The 16691-nt window shown below is 39.5% G+C and overlaps 1 long non-coding RNA gene across 1 annotated transcript in view; it reads right to left on the reverse strand.

The window, feature by feature from the left end:
- LOC143986608 (uncharacterized) overlaps window positions 1-16691 on the reverse strand; it is a 1042213-nt gene that overhangs the window by 166093 nt on the left and 859429 nt on the right. Inside the window, exon 4 of the long non-coding RNA XR_013276550.1 lies at window positions 6196-6273. This is a non-coding gene — a long non-coding RNA (uncharacterized LOC143986608). The remainder of the gene's footprint in view (window positions 1-6195; window positions 6274-16691) is intronic.

Genomic DNA, 16691 nt, shown 5'->3' on the forward strand with positions numbered 1-16691 from the left:
CCACCTATCAGTGCCCATCAGTGCCGCCTATCAGTGCCACATATCAGTGCCCATCAATACCACCTCATCAGTGCCACTTCATTGGTGCCACCTCATCGGTGCCCATCAGTGCTGCCTTATCAGTGCCACATATCAGTGCCCATCAATACCACCTCATCAGTGCCACTTCATTGGTGCCACCTCATCGGTGCCCATCAGTGCTGCCTTATCAGTGCCACATATCAGTGCCCATCAATACCACCTCATCAGTGCCACTTCATTGGTGCCACCTCATCGGTGCCCATCAGTGCAGCCCCATCAGTGCCCATCAGTGAAGGAGAAAACATACTTATCTACAAAGTTTTGAAACTGAAACAAAAAAAAAACGTTTTTTTTTTTTCAAAATTTTCGGTATTTTGTTATTTGTTTAGCAAAAAATAAGGTGATCAAATGCCACCGAAAGAAAGCTCTATTTGTGGGAAAATAATGATACAAATTTCATTTGGATACAGTGTTGTATGACTGTGCAATTGTCATTCAAAGTGCGACAGCGCTGAAAGCTCAAAATTGGTCTGGACAGGAGGGGGGTTAAGTGTCCAGTAAGCAAGTGGTTAAGCAATTGTTGGCCCTTATGGTCACGTGACCACCTGGAAAAAGATATTTAAAAAAAATATTGCATTGAGATCTATTGGAGATCTATTGGAAACTATGCTGGTTCTGTTGGCAACCAGGGATTCTGGGCAGGAAGGTGTTTAAGTGCCTGGTATTGAGGTGGTTAAAAATAGCCAAATAGCAATTTTACATTGCAGGACCATGCCATAAATGCAAGCTGAGCATTCAACTTGCAGTTGCAGTGCGGCCCCATTGATCTCAATGGGCACATTTGACAGGCCATCTGTCAGACTCTGCACTCCGAATTACATGGCGCAGCATGTGTACAACCCTGTCCGGCTCTATTGTTACAATTAGGTTGGGCAGCTGGGGGACAGCTACCTGTTTTCCTTGCCCATTGGCCTACCCGTCTGAAAGAGCCCTATGAGTATTTATACGTAAATCTACCATTGTACGAACAGCTTAAGTATTGACCTTATTTCCTTGAGTGCTATTCAGCCTCCAGGGTCCAACAGCAAGTTTTAATTTTCTACCAAACATTAAAGGCCAAACATCACATGGGAAGAATGTTTGTCATATTGAATGACCGTTCTCCCATGTTTTTGAACTTCCCTAGAAATGCCCACTTAAATGCTTGCAGGGGACAGTACAATTGGAGTTAAAACCTGGTGACACCATTGATGGTCAGTAACAAAACTATAAATGTATCCCAAATAGTACCTAGCAGTACAGAAATAGTGAACAAATAAATGATATCATATATTGGGACTAATATTACAAAACCAACATCATGGTACAAAATGGAAATAAATGAATAGTAAAGAAATGAGAAATGTCCCCAGTGTTTGTGTAATCCTGCAACCACATATATTAGTGATATTGTGTTCATTAAGTAATAATACTGTAATTACAACTCATTCCTTCAGCTTTATTCTTTCATCACGTGTGTAAAACTCTTCACCAGCCTACATATGCTCTCACTTTGAATTCTGACCCAATATCAGGTCTCGAAACTCATTAAAGTGGGTTCCCCTTAAAGAGGGTTCTCCAGTGCCATGGTTTTTATGCCTTTCTCCACCTCGCTGATGTTCTCAATCCTCAGTAATCCCATGATGAATATTTATGATTAATTTAAACCATAAAAGGATATATAGTTCGCTCTGTATAATAAACTGTATTTTTTATTTAACCACTTTCAGACCGGACCAATTTGCTGGTCAAAGACCAGACCACTTTTTGCAATTCGGCACTGCGTCGCTTTAACTGACAATTGCGCGGTCATGCGACGTGGCTCCCAAACAAAATTGACGTCCTTTTTTTCCCACAAATAGAGCTTTCTTTTGGTGGTATTTGATCACCCCTGCGGTTTTTATTTTTTGCGCTATAAACAAAAATAGAGCGACAATTTTGAAAAAAACGCGTTATTTTTTACTTTTTGTTATAATAAATATCCCCCAAAAATATATAAAAAAACATTTTTTTCCCTCAGTTTAGGCCGATACGTATTCTACATATTTTTGGTAAAAAAAATCACAATAAGCGAATAATTGATTGGTTTGCGCAAAAGTTATAGCGTTTACAAAATAGGGATAGTTTTATAGCATTTTTATTAATAATTTTTTATTATTTTTTTTTTACTAGTAATGGCGGCGATCAGCGATTTTTATTGTGACTGCGACATTGTGGGGGACACATCGGACATTTTTGACACATTTTTGGGACCATTGTCATTTATACAGTAATCACTGCTATACAAATGCAGTGATTCCTGTGTAAATGACACTGGCAGTGAAGGGGTTAACCAGTGGGTGGTAGTGTAGGGGTTAAGTGTTCCTAGGGGTGTGTTACTAACTGTGGGGGGGTTGGGCTTTCATTTAGTGAACACTGATCTCTGCTCCAATCACATGGAGCAGAGATCAGCGTCACTAGTTGCTAGGCAGAATGAAGAAATGCTGTTTACAACGGCATTTCTTCATTTGGCCGCTCCGTGAGACGATCGCGGGGATGCCCGTGGCGATCGAGTCCGCGGGTCCCGCGACCGGACTCACGGGGGTCCCGACCAGCGCGGGAGCGCGCCACCGGCGGCGCGCTCCCGATGGCAGGGCGGCAAATTTAAAGGGACGTACATGTACGCCCATTTGCTTGCCCGTGCCATTCTGTCGACGTACATCGTCGTGCGCTGGTCGGCAAGTGGTTAAAAAAATATACTCAACTTATTTTGTGCACTAACACTGGTGCACATCAGTATCCAGGCAAATATTATTGAAAACCTCCAAGAAAATAGCAGACTGCACACACGCCGGTTTTGCGGCGTGATGTCACTGTCTCCTTCTAACGCGTTGCATCATTAGATTACATGACTTTATCAGGGGACCCAATATTTGGGATATGTTTATGTATTAGGTACACTTGTGGGAACACAAGAAGTCTGGGCAGCAATATTGAAACTAGTCTATTTTTAAAGAAAAATTAAAACAGAGACATTTGAGCTTCAGTTGATTTACTATTAGTTCTTCTGAGTGGATTTATCACTAGTCACGTTTTTTATATATTATGATAGTACTATACTCTCTCCTAAAGTAACAAAATTAGACATGTGCATTCGTTTTCGTCCGCAATTTCGTCCGAATTTCAGGTATTTTCGTTTTCGTCTTGACAAATGATAACGAAAGTGCAGAATCCGAAAAACGAAAGATCCGACATAAATAAATGCTTTATTTTCGTTTTCATTGTTACAACAGTTCGATATAGAATAGGAGATTTGACGTGACCCTGACAATATCAATCTGTGTCTATTGAACCTGTGGTCAAATGTGCCTAACCTTACCTCTATTAGTCCAGAATTATATAGAGAAAAGATTTGACAGAGAGAAAATATTCAACATAGATAGAAAAGATTCTGGAATTGGGTGGGGGAAGTAAAATAAAAATAATGATGATGATGAATGTTATTGGCTGATTGTAACCAAAGAGGAGGAGCAGTAAAATAGCTAGAACTGAGTACACACATACAGCCAACTTACTTTCACTTATGATTGCTAGCAGAGAGAGACACACACACTGAATCATTTCAGAAGACAGTCAATCTTAGCTGGTCCATTTGAATTGTCACTTGTCAGAGAACCCAAATTATTATTACGCATAAACACAGCAGCAGAACAATAGTGAAGCAAGCTACAGATCAACTTAGCTTTTTCCTAATAATCTGCTGCTATTGTGTTAGTGTGAAAACCTTATAGTGATACTAGTGTTGCTGCTAGTGTTGTTGTGATAGCCTCAGAGGCTGCCTGTGTTGTGGGGGGGATTTATTATTATAGAATCTTGTTACCTGTCTGATCAGTGATCGCTATCACCAGTCCACCAGTTTCTGTTTGAACGAGTATATAATATATATACAGAAACACTTGTCGATGGCCTAGGAATGTCCTCCAATGCCTCCATGTTGCTCTCACAATGGGTTGCCGCCATATTTGTTAGTATCAGTCACTCACTATCTGACACCTGACACTGTTAGACTTAAACCATTCATTCAACATGAACGACAGAGACTCGACAAAGCAACGAAAAACACACACGTTTATAATAATATTCGACGGAGCATCGAAACTGTACGACGCTGCAATCGTATATATTTCCGGAGTCAAATGCTCCACCTATAGGCTATATAGAGTTTAGCAGCTCCGTTGAATCTTCTTTATACATTCGACAGACACCATAAGCCTTCAAAGACAGATTCGACCGTAATTCATGTGGATTTTTGGATGAATGCAATTTTTGAACAAAAAAGAAAATAAATAAAAACTAATTTCGGGAGTAACTAAATAAATGTATTTTTCGGACGAAAACGAAATTCCGAAATGAAATATTTCACTCTGTACATGTCTAAACAAAACTATAGCTAGAATCCACATGGCCTCTATGCCTGGTAGTGGGAGGGGGTAGGTAGGCTGTTGAGGCAAAATAAACGTCACAATGCACATGATGACATCAGTCAATGGGGTGGTTGGAGATTGGCAAGCAGAGCAGCTTTGGGACCCCAGTTAGCATTTCAGTGCTTGCAGGGGAAAGTACTCTTGAGGCTAAGCATAGCTATAGTTACAGCAACCCACATGGCTACTATAGGGCCTGGCGGTGATATTGGGGCCCCATTAGGTAGGTTGTTGAGACAAATTAAACATTTCAAGTTACATAATGATGTTAGTCAATGGGGTGGTTGGAGATCAGCACAAGGAACGACTTTGGGGGAACTGGTCACAACCACAATTATGGATTAAGGTAAATATTTCTCTGTTTTAGAGCATCCCCTAGAAAAACAAGCTCTATATTCTTCAGCAGCTGTTGGAGGCCATGTTATTTATTACATTTGTGCCCCGAATTAGGCTTTCACATGTTTTTACAGCCAAAACTTGTTTTTCGTATTGGATAGAGTGGGGAAGGATTAGAACACCTGTCATGTTTTACTGCTGCCAGCCGCTGCCTGGTAAAAAGGTTATCCCCAGGAAAAGAAGCAAGAGGAAATCTTTGTAACAGTAACAAAGTCAGAAGTAAAAATGTTTTTTTTGTAATTTAAAACAGCTTTGCCTTTGATCTTGCCAGTTTTACAGGTCCCTCTCCTGTACTGAAACCATAGGTGTGTGCACAGGGTGTGCTGGCTGTGGCTTGGGGAGGTACTGTAATAGGACTTCTATATGTTTCCCCCTGGTTAATGATACAGACCTTCCTCCTCCACCGTGGTGAGTTATTCCCTCCCTTTTTTTTTTTTTTTTCTCCTATGTATTATTTCTCTCTTGACTTGACTACTGTAGTAGGACTTCTATACATTTCTTTTAAATCTCTTATGTTCTTGGACAGGACAGCCTGGCCTTTGAATTACAGTCCTCTAACATAGATTATTACTAATTTGAACTTTATCAGTTCTTTTTCGTATTTGTATTACTTTGTGTGTGGGGGTATTTGTGTGACTTGGAATTTGCCTTATTCCTTTACAATAAAAATGTGAACAAAAATAAATCACTTTTATTCTATTCCATTTAAATATTATTATTGCAACAATCCCAACTCATATCCTAAAGAGAGTAAATTAAAAAATTAGCAGAAGCGTTCTATCTTAACTGGCTGCAAATAACATATTGCTTCAAAAGCCCATGAGACTCAGCCTAGTATATTCAACATTTCTTACCTTCCTAGTAATCTATGAATTAACTCAATTCCCTATACTCTGATAAAAAAAAAAAAAAAAATACCCAGTGCTATTAAAGTGCCCCAAAACCCAACATATATCACCTTAAAAAAAAGTTCTGATTGCAATGAATATTTACATACTTTCAAAGGGAAGCACATTGTATCTAATGGAAATCCCCTCTTACACAAGCTTAAGCAGCGGCAAGACAGAACGATAATTAACATTTATTTATGTAGCGCCATTGCTAATTCTTCTGTTATTTGCTGCAATCTTTATGCTGCCCATATCACAACAGCCACGGTATTTAAAATAACAAATACCAAACTTGAGCTGCTAACAGATATTTCAGTTTACATATCACATTCTGTACATCCCTTGTGTGGAATAGCTTTAAGTAAAATTCCGATTGGATTAAGACTTACCCTCTCGAATATTTTCGGAGCAATGGATGCCAGCAACAAAGGGTATATCCAATTTTAAGAGATTGTTTTATGTCCAATCTAGAAAAGCAGAAAAGTGAAAGATTAAAAGCTTGGTACAGTTTTCTTTTTTTTAACATTTTCCCTTTTGAAAGTAAATCTTCACAGCGCTGTCATCACCTCCACTCCCATAATGCTAACACCTCATAGAATTTACACTTCCAGCGCACAACCAAATCAAACACATAAATCAGCACAAAACCTGCTAGATTTTTATCTGTTCATTTATACAGCACAAACTTCTTTTCAGAATGAAGCCATGGTAAAGGGAAAAATAGGGGGATTTCAATAAATACACATTCTGATATTTTTTTATCATTTTATAATTTGTCTATATGAAAAAAAAGTGAGTTGTGTCTAAAGCCTCGTAGACACGATCACATTTTCCGCAGACAAAACCGCTGACTTTTGTCTAAAGGGCGTTGGCCCCGAACTTGTCTTGCAAACAAACAGCACACAATTGTCGGCCAACAAACACGAACATAGTGACATGCTACGTGGTTTTCAACTCTTTAGTGCTACCCTTTGGGCTCCTTCTGCTAATTTTGTGTTAGTAGAAGTTTGGTGAGTGTTGATTCGCACTTTTCATTTTGCGCTTTTCATTTTGCACTTTTCAGTTCACGATTTTCATTTCACGCTTTTCAGTTCGGTTCTGAATGGCCGTTCATCAATCAGGCATGTTGCGGAATCGGAGGAGATAAGATGTTATTTATTATTGGCCTTGGAGTTATTGCTTTGACCCAAGTCCAGTTCAGGAACATGGGGGGGGGGGGATTTCTTGGACCAAAAATTGGTTGCTTTATTAATTGTGACCAATTATGTCATAAAACTTTGCTGCAGGAGCTCCAGGAGAATAATCCAGATGATTTATCTCCAGATGACGGGCCCCTGCTTTCACCAACTCTTGGCATTGTTGGCCCCCTATATTAAGAAGCAGGACATATGCATGAGGCATTTATTTTATTTTTTGGTTGAACAATGATTTGATTTGGTAAATTTTCTATACTTTTGGATGCATAGAATACACTTTTTGGTTAAGTTATATTGGTCTAATTTTTTTTTTTTTTTTTTAATGCACAATAAAAAAAATTGTGGAGAATTATACTTGGCTATGTGCTTCACTTCAAATGACAGTTTGGGAGTAGGCAGATACATTTTAAAAAATACAATGTGAAATTAACAAGGGACACCAACATAATTGTATCTTTGATTTTAAAAACGACAGGATCACTAGAAAAAAAAAGCCTTTGAAAATGTGTTTGCAATAACTCCATCAGTATCACCAGAAAAGCAGCTTCATTATTATCCCATTAAAGAAGAAGAGAATGTGCGCTGCATTTCGAGATTTCATAATTTGCCATGTCACGAATGTTAATTCTCTATTATGAACGCTAGTGTACAAGACCGACCGCTTCTGGTTCGTCCTTGCTTCCAAGCATGCGTGTTTGTACTTTGGACTTTTGTCCAATGAACTTGTGTACACACACTTGGAAAATTTGACAACAGACATTTGTCCATGGAAAATTTTAAAGCCTGCCATCCAACATTTTTTCATGGAAAATCCGACAACAATTGTCTGATGGAGCATACAAATGGTCAGATTTTCTGCCAACAGTCTGTCATCACACAATTCCCGTTGGAAAATCTGATTGTGTGTACGAGGGTTAAGTGTTGTTATAAATTTTGTGCAATATGTTCAAGGTTCTCTCTCTATCAGCTGTCTAGAAGTGTAATGATGCAGTCAGTAATCTTAATGAGCGACTGCGTAAATAATGTCACGAATTGTCACCTAAACACTAAATTGTAATCATTGAATCCTTCTTGAAGCATCACACCATTTTTTATAGTTCTCTTGTGATTTGTTACTGATACTAGTCTATGGTTCAGGGATAAGATGTGATAATTACCTTATTTCTGGCTCTGGTAGGCTCCCTCAATCTATGCCCTGCTGCCTCTATAATGTGCTCTCAGCCATGATCATATGCTCACCTCCTTCATGCAGGGTTAATAGACATGCATTGTAGGTGATGGCACAGAAGGACCGTCCACAGACAGGAGCATTGGGTAGATGAGGACACCACTGGAGGGATAGAGTAAGTAATACACCTTAACCTTGCACATCTACATTAAATGTTCATTTAAGTTTTACAGTGTAGGGTGGGGTGGTGAGCTCTGCAAGAGTAGACCTTGTCTTAGTTCTCTGAGTTTGGCCTTAAAAATCATTTGGCTATAATTTGGCTATATTTGGCTATAAAATTATGTACTTCCTACCTTCTCTACCATTTGAGGTGTCCCTGAGTCCACAATGGCTTCCAACCACATACAACCCCCCCCCCCCCTCCCCAATATCCTTTGCCATCCCTCTCTTTTCCTTTTTTTCTGGTCCTTCTTTTTCCCTCCTCTATGTTTTACGCCAGGATTGCTGGCTCTGGGGAATTTATTGGCTTATGAACACCCTAATGTTAGCCCAGAATCCCAGACAGTTAGCTGTATATGATTGATTATATGTTTACTATTGCTATTCTGTGTACTTGTGTAGCACCCCTGCGTGGGTGAACCTGAATCTGTTATCCTTTGAAAAACTATTGCACAGAAAATACTTTTTTTCCCACTCATTTAAGCTGCTGCTTCCTGCCTTTCACTCCAGTGCTCTGTGCTGGCATAGCTGAGTAACAGCCAGCCCCCCCCATGTCCTAACATGTACTGCTGAGGAAGAGAGGGGGCAGCATGTCAGACCAGGTATGTTCTGCGCTGGTCCTTACAACCACTGTAACAAGTGTAGTAAGTGTAGGAAAGACATTGACATATTTAGTACAGTGTTTGCATATTTATTTCTATGACTTCCAGAATTTGCAAAGACGATAGACTTTTACTAAGCTGCAATACCAATCTGGAAGCAAGATGGTTTTTAAAGCTTTAGGTCATCAAACAACAAATCTGAGTTTGCTGAGAATACGTTTAGGGAAGGTATACTATACATTGTTAGTCAAGCTGCTGTCTTATAACATTAAATAAACCCCTTAGCACTTGTACACACGGTCGGAGATTCCGACAACCAAATCCGTCGGATTTTGTACGTCGGATTTTGCTCCGACGGATTTTGTCCGAAACTGTTGCATACACACGGTCGGACAAAGTTGACGGAAAATCCTACGTGATTACGTTATTTCGTTACGATGGGACTACGTTCACGCTAGTAGCCAATAGCTTTGGTGTAGGAATTTGATCTGAACAATGCGTGGCACTTTGTCCAATTGGAATTCTCTACACATGATTGGAGTATGTCTGATCGGAGCATTTTGTCGGAAAATTTTACCAACAAGTTGGAAAACTTGGTCCTGTCAGATACTCCGACGGAAACAGTCCGATGTAGACCGCACACAGTCGGAATATCCGACAAAACGGTCAGATCGGACACATTCCGTCGGAATCTCCGACCGTGTGTACAAGGGCTTAGAGATTTTTGGAGACCAGCATTGCTAAACTCCTTCTGAATTTTCTTGTTGTCTAGCTTTTATGTTGCTCCTTTAACTTTGATACCTTTAACTTAGACCTAGAACAACTATGTATATGAGGAGAGTTAGAGAAAAGTCAAAATTACTTTTTTTTAAGTCAGTCAAATTTCAAATAGTATCGGCATGAGAATTTAAAGAAAAGTCAGTCAAATCTGAAATAGTGTCGGCACAAGAATGTAAAGAAAAGTTCAGCAAAGTGAAGAGAACTATCCACAAAAGGACAAAGACAAAATAAAAAGCAGCAGATGTTTAACCATTTTCTATTTTATCCTTGATGTTGATGTCTATCATTAATTGGGAGTTAAGTGGCGTGGTGGGACTTAAAGCTGAAGTAAACCCATCCATTTAACAGTTTAAAAAAAATGACACATTGGTTGTTCTCTCAACCGAACTCTCAAACTATCCAATGGCTGGTTGGTGTCATAATTGATCATGTGTGCAGCATCATGACAGTTGTAGATTAAACAGAGGCCAAGATGGCAGTTTCCTTGGCTGAACACGATAGGAGGGTTTACTTCCACTTTAAGTAAACATGTGCTCCCCCATGCAGGGTTGAACCTCTCATTTGGTAGAGGTATTGTACATACTCACTTTTCGTTTGTTCTATGAACGCCACCAGCATCAGTAGCCAATATGTGTAAGCTGCAAGTCAATCAAATTGTAGTTTACTCCGTGCTAAAGACCCACCCCAGATAGCACTGCTCTTGGTGGTTTACCAAGCACAGTCACGTGGAGTGAGTCACATGCTCCTACATACCTGGAAGTACCAGATAGTTTCTTTTATTTTGGGCAGTTGAAAGAGGAAGTGAGGGAACAGAATATATGTTGCTGGGCAATAGGACATTTGCAATGTGTTGGCAAAGCACACGTTTCCATTACAGGTATGTTCAAATCACAATTCTATAAAGTACAATTTTTCCAGTATTATTGTGTTCTTAAACCACTCTATCTTGCAGGATGCAAATGTTCAATGCAGTATTCTACTTAGTGCCCTATGTAGTCAAGGAGTGCCAACACAATGATGAGACCACGCCAGCCAGCTCTTCTCTGACTCCCCTTCCCCGCTCCTAGAAATTATTCCTGTGTTTTCCCTAGATTTCTCCATGGAGCCATCTGTTTAATATCCACAAATAGTTAGTGGGTTCCTGGAAATCAGAAAACCAGTTGCCTATTGTAGTCTTGTCCAAAACCCCTAAGCAAAGCTGTAAAAGTGCAGCAATTCCTATAGCTCCTAAATGTCCCTCAATTAAAAGGACTGTTCTTGTTAACAACCAAACCCTTATGTCCCTTTAAATTATTGCATCTGTTACTTTACAAAGTCAGTATAAAATAAAGGTAGCAGTGAAAAAATATATAAATATTTCTTCATGTTTTATTTACTGGAAGTAGAGTGAAATATCTGTTCACTGGCCAGTAGTGCACATAGTCCCCCCCAGTCCCGTTGTGCAATTACTGTACAATGAAAGCCTTTTTGTGAACTTGAATTTTAAAAATTGCTGTCAGCCTTGCCCAGTTGTCTGTAGTTCAACTACTGAATCCTGCCCATTCCCATAATCTCCACAGCATAGGGACTAATTACTCTGTATTGCAAGACAAAAACTGAACAGACTCTTTGAGATAACACAGGAAGTGTACACATGACACCAAGGTTAATTTCATCAATGAAAACATTATCATCAAAATTTTCGTCAGTGGCTCTTTTACGGTGACAAAAACTAAACGAAAAGTACACCACGTTTTCTTCCACTGATGAAAACTATGATAAAATAATACATTCAATTTTAGTTTGGTAAAAGTTTGTTAAAGTTTGGTAAAACTGCAATGTTTCCAAGATAGCATTAGCAGTTTTCTGATTCATTTACTTAACCACTTCCCAACCAGCGCACGCCGATGCACGTCGTCAGACTGGCACGGGCAGGCATATTGGCGTACAGGTACGTCCAATCTTAAATGCCGCCCTGCCATCGCGAGCGCAATGCCAGCAGCGAGCTCGCGTGTTGGTCGGCACCCCCGTGAGTCCGGTCGCGGGTACCGGGGACTCGATCATCGCGGGCATAACCGCGATCGTCTCACAGGGTGGCTGAACTGGGAGATACCGTTGTAAACAGCATCCCCCCGTTCTGCCTAGCAACAAGTGACGCTGATCTCTGCTCCATGTGATTGGAGCAGAGATCAGTGTTCACTAAAAGAAAGCGCAGCCCCCAACAGTTAGTAACACACCCCTAGGAACACTTAACCCCTACACTGCCACCCACTGGTTAACCCCTTCACTGCCAGTGTCATTTACACAGGAATCACTGCATTTGTATAGCAGTGATTGTTGTATAAATGACAATGGTCCCAAAATGTGTCAAAAATGTCCGATGTGTCCGCCATAATGTCGCAGTCACAATAAAAATCGCTGATCGCCTCCATTACTAGTGGAAAAAAATTATTAATATAAATGCCATAAAACTATCCCCTAATTTGTAAACGCTATAATTTTTGTGCAAACCAATCGATAATCGCTTATTGCGATTTTTTTTACCAAAAATATGTAGAGGAATACGTATCGGCCTAAAATTAGGGAAAAAAATGTTTTTTTGTATATTTTTGGGGGATATTTATTATAACAAAAAGTAAAAAATAATGCGTTTTTTCAAAATTGTCGCTCTATTTTTGTTTATAACGCAAAAAATAAAAACCGTAGGGGTGATCAAATACCACCAAAAGAAAGCTCTATTTATGAGGGGAAAAGGACGTCAATTTTGTTTGGGAGCCACGTCGTACGACCACGCAGTTGTCAGTTAAAGCAACGCAGTGCCGAATCGCAAAAAGTGGTCTGGTCTTTGGCCAGCAAAATGGTCCGGGGCTGAAGTGGTTAAAGGGAAATGAGATTACTATAACGATAGAAGTGTTCATTCGATAGTTAAGCTATTCCTAGCATCCAACATATGTGTGACTTTCATAAAGTCTGCACAAAAAAGACAATACATCAAGATTTCACAAAGCTTGGCTAGTAAAAAAACAGAAGTTGCCATGTCCAATAACTTTTTATAAATGCATTTACCTAATGAGTAAAGACAATGCACTTTACAGAGATTTAAAAGATACCTCCTTGCTATTGTAAAGTATGAGATCCTTACCTTAGATGACTCCAAGGCTCATCACTCTGCAATCCTTCCGTACCGTCTCCTGCCTCAGTCTCCGGCTGCTCTTTAACGATTATATGAAGGGTTGCTGTACAACACAAACCATGGTTACTTCTATATGCAGTCTGTGCTTCGCAGTGACTGCATGTGAGAGGATCAGCGACCATGATTCAGTGACTGGTGACTAGACTGGGGGAGGGTGTATAATAAGATGTGATGCCTCCTCTTCCCAAGTCCTTTGCAGGCAGCTCATCCTACCTCTTAAACCTCCCCTCGATATATGTCGCTTTATTGATAAGGCAGCTCAGAACATGCTTTTCACAATGGGTATTGATGGTGAGGGTAATTAAAATGTCAGCAAATCAAGATAATTATGTACTTTAACAGTTTTGCTGTAAGCAGCAAAATGCCTTCTCATATAACTGCCTGTAATGTACTATAAAGAATTCCTTCCAAAAACATACTAGTAGTCTACCAAAGGGGATTTCCTTTTTTGGTGGATGCTGACAATTCCTCATACCTCCCTGGGACAATGCTGGTGGGATTGTATTGTGGAAGTTCAAGGGTCTAAGCACCTGCTGTGGGCATTTTTGAGCATTCCCATTTTGCCAGTTGGATATTTTTTTTTTTTTATACTTTTTTCACATTATGAAATATCTAAATGAAACACACAAAGGAAGGTGAGGACACTCAAAACTCCCAAGTGACACTGAGTTTGTCTATTAAAAGGGATATTTTGTGAGATCTCAGTGTTTGAGTTCCAGGATCTAAACACCTGCTGCGGGCAATATACAGGGTCCCCGTTAAACCTGGATTATTTACTACTTTGATATTATGAAATATTTAATAGGAGCACACCAATGTGGGTAGGAAATTTGAACATTCCCAAGTGGCATTCAGTTAGTCTACCAAAAGGGATATTTTATTTTTGAAAGTAGATGCTTTTAGTTCCTGTTATCTCGTATGCATTCTATTGGTGAAAAAAGTGTTTGAGTTCCAGGGTCTGAACACCCGCTGTAGGTATTATGAGAGGTTCCCAATGTGCAAACTGTATTTTTTACTTTTTTCACATTATGAAATATGTAAAAGGAGCACACAACAATAGTGAGGACATTTGAAAATCCTATGGGACATTGAGTAAGTCCACCAAAAATAATATTTCCTTTTTTGGCAGATGCTGACCGTTTCCAATATTGCCCAAGAACTGTATTGGTGAGATGTTAGTGTTGGAGTTCCGGGGTCTGAACACCTGCTGTGGGCATAATGAGGGGCTCCTATACTGCCTTTTGTGTTTTTTACTTCTTTGACATTACTGATTATGTAATAGTAGCACACAAAGGTAGGTGGGAACACGCAACCAACATTGCTAAGTAACAATGAGTCAGCCAACCAAAACGGATATTTACATTTTTGCCAGTTGCGGACAGTTTCTGGAAACTCTCAGGTATTCTATTGGCGAGTTCTCAGTGTTTGAGTTCCAGGGTCTAAACACACGTCCCTGTTCTGCCTCTTGTGCCCGTGATTGCTCATGGCCGGCGGTCATCGCGACCAGTGGTCACGAACATTGGCACCCCCGCAGTGTAGCTGGTGCATGCGCTGCATCCGGTGCTGCACGTGTGCCTGCTATCCCGCTTAAAGGAGCCGACGTACAGCTACGACGGCCCGCGGGATCGTCCCGACCTGCCTCAGTATAATGACGGTGGCTGGTCGGCAAGTGGTTAAATACAGAAAATCACTTTTCGTTTTCTGAAATCACGTGTGTACTGAATGGTAAAGGAAGGGCCCACATGTGAGACAATTTGAACTCTATGGCATAGCATAGTGCTGTCAGTCTAACACTGGAGCATTGTTAACAGGAGGAGAAAACAAGATAAGCATGTTATCAGAATGAACGGCGCTCCTATCAGTATGCTGCTTTTCCAAAATGTTCAATCAGTAGGCTGGGGCAGTTTTCGTGACCAAGCTGCATTGGTTGACTGCACTGGACTCTGAATCAAGAGTGGCTGCACAGAATTACAATTCTTTTGGTAGGAAAGCCAAGTCATATCTGGATTTTAGCTGTATAATTTAGCTATTTTCCTGATCTATTTATCACTCAGAAGAATAGTTTAAAAAAAAAACAAAAAAAAAAACATTGCATCCTCTGAACAGATCAAAAGAAGTGGACATTTGCAGACAATCAGAAATAAACAACAGTGCCGTGAGACCAGAATTATTTCCTGGACATGTTTTTTAATGCATAAGATCCTTTGTAAAGAAGAAAAAATATTTTAATGAGGCAGGGGAATAGACCACGGCTGAAACTGTATTTACTTCTGAAAAAAAAAAAAAAGAAGAAAAAGAAAAGAAAAAAGATATTTATTATAACTTTTGTCCGTCTCATCTGTCCCAAGCCTTTTATTGGCAGCGCCGGGCTGATGTGGAAACCAACATTAGAAATAAGTAAAATTCAGACGGAATCACCGCCCGCTGTGCCCAGATCCGCTGGCCACCCCATGGTGCCTTTTAATTCAATGCAGTAAACAACATTGATTCTGTCATGATCAGAGATCGACACAAAATGGAGATGATACAGGTATAAAATCCTGCTCCTTTAATTATTCCACCTACGCGGGAGCCCTGTGAATTGCGAGACTTCAAAACAGCCACCGTTGATTATTAAGAGATAGTGCTTTACGCGTGCCTTTATAAAGTAATAAAAATAAATATTGTCTTTGATATGAGATGTATGTATAAACACTTTCATATTTTGTATATTTCTATATCATTTTCTCCTGGGAAATAATTCTCCAGATCTATAAGCAGATGCCTCTCTGATGTCATGGGGTTTCAAGAGAAAAACATCTGCCTGTTACAGTATATACTGGATATCACAATGCTCGTCCATTCAGGGTTATTCTAAAAACTGGCCAGGAATTTAGAGTGGCTCTGCACTGTATGTTATAATTATTTTTTTTATTTTTTTTATTTTTTTTAGTAAAGACAAAAATTAATTAAAAAAAAAAAAATTCTAGTCATATGAATATGTTTTATTGTACATTACTTTACTTCCTCTTGTATTGAATTGTATTGTAGCCATGCTGTCTTCCATTTATTTATTTTTTTAAGTGCTGTGCCAACTGTTATGTGATATATACAGTAAATCCTGTATATAATTATTAAAAATAATCATTTTCCTGGGTCTCCTTGCTGTGAAAAGCACATTTCCACACGTGGCAGCCAATCAGCTTCTAACTTCAGCTTGTTTCAATTAAGCATTAATCAAAAAACCTGGAAGCCGATTGGTTACTATGCAGAGCTGCACCAGATTTTTTCGTATCCATTGTAAAGCGCTGCGTAAACTGTTGGTGCTATATAAATCGTTAATAATAATATAATAATATAATAATAAAATAATTTTGCACTCTCCAGTTTCAGTAAAGCCTCATACACACGATTGGATTTGTCCGAAGGCGTCTCATACAAACTTCAAGTTGAATAATAATACAATTATATATAAAACTATAAATTTGTTTTACAAACTTTCATTTTCGGTTTCGGTTTTAGGTCAAGTGCATCCTGCATTTTCGGTTTCCGCACTAAAATTGTTAGTCGGTGCACCTCTAATTTCAATGGGCAGAATAAATTACTATACTGGCCAAAAGAATGAGTGAACGCCCACATGGTTGATGCACCTGAACGCACCTAAACATGTTTAAAAAATGTGGCTTTAGGTGTGTTTTTAGCACTGCTTTTCAGCTGTCAGGAGAAAAGCGTTCAAAAGAACATAAAGGCAAATCCACTTTGCACTGTA

The sequence above is a fragment of the Lithobates pipiens genome, unplaced genomic scaffold (genome assembly GCF_037356315.1).
Source record: "Lithobates pipiens isolate NorthernLeopardFrog02 unplaced genomic scaffold, aLitPip1_a1.2 Scaffold_17, whole genome shotgun sequence".
Lineage (NCBI taxonomy): Eukaryota > Metazoa > Chordata > Amphibia > Anura > Ranidae > Lithobates > Lithobates pipiens.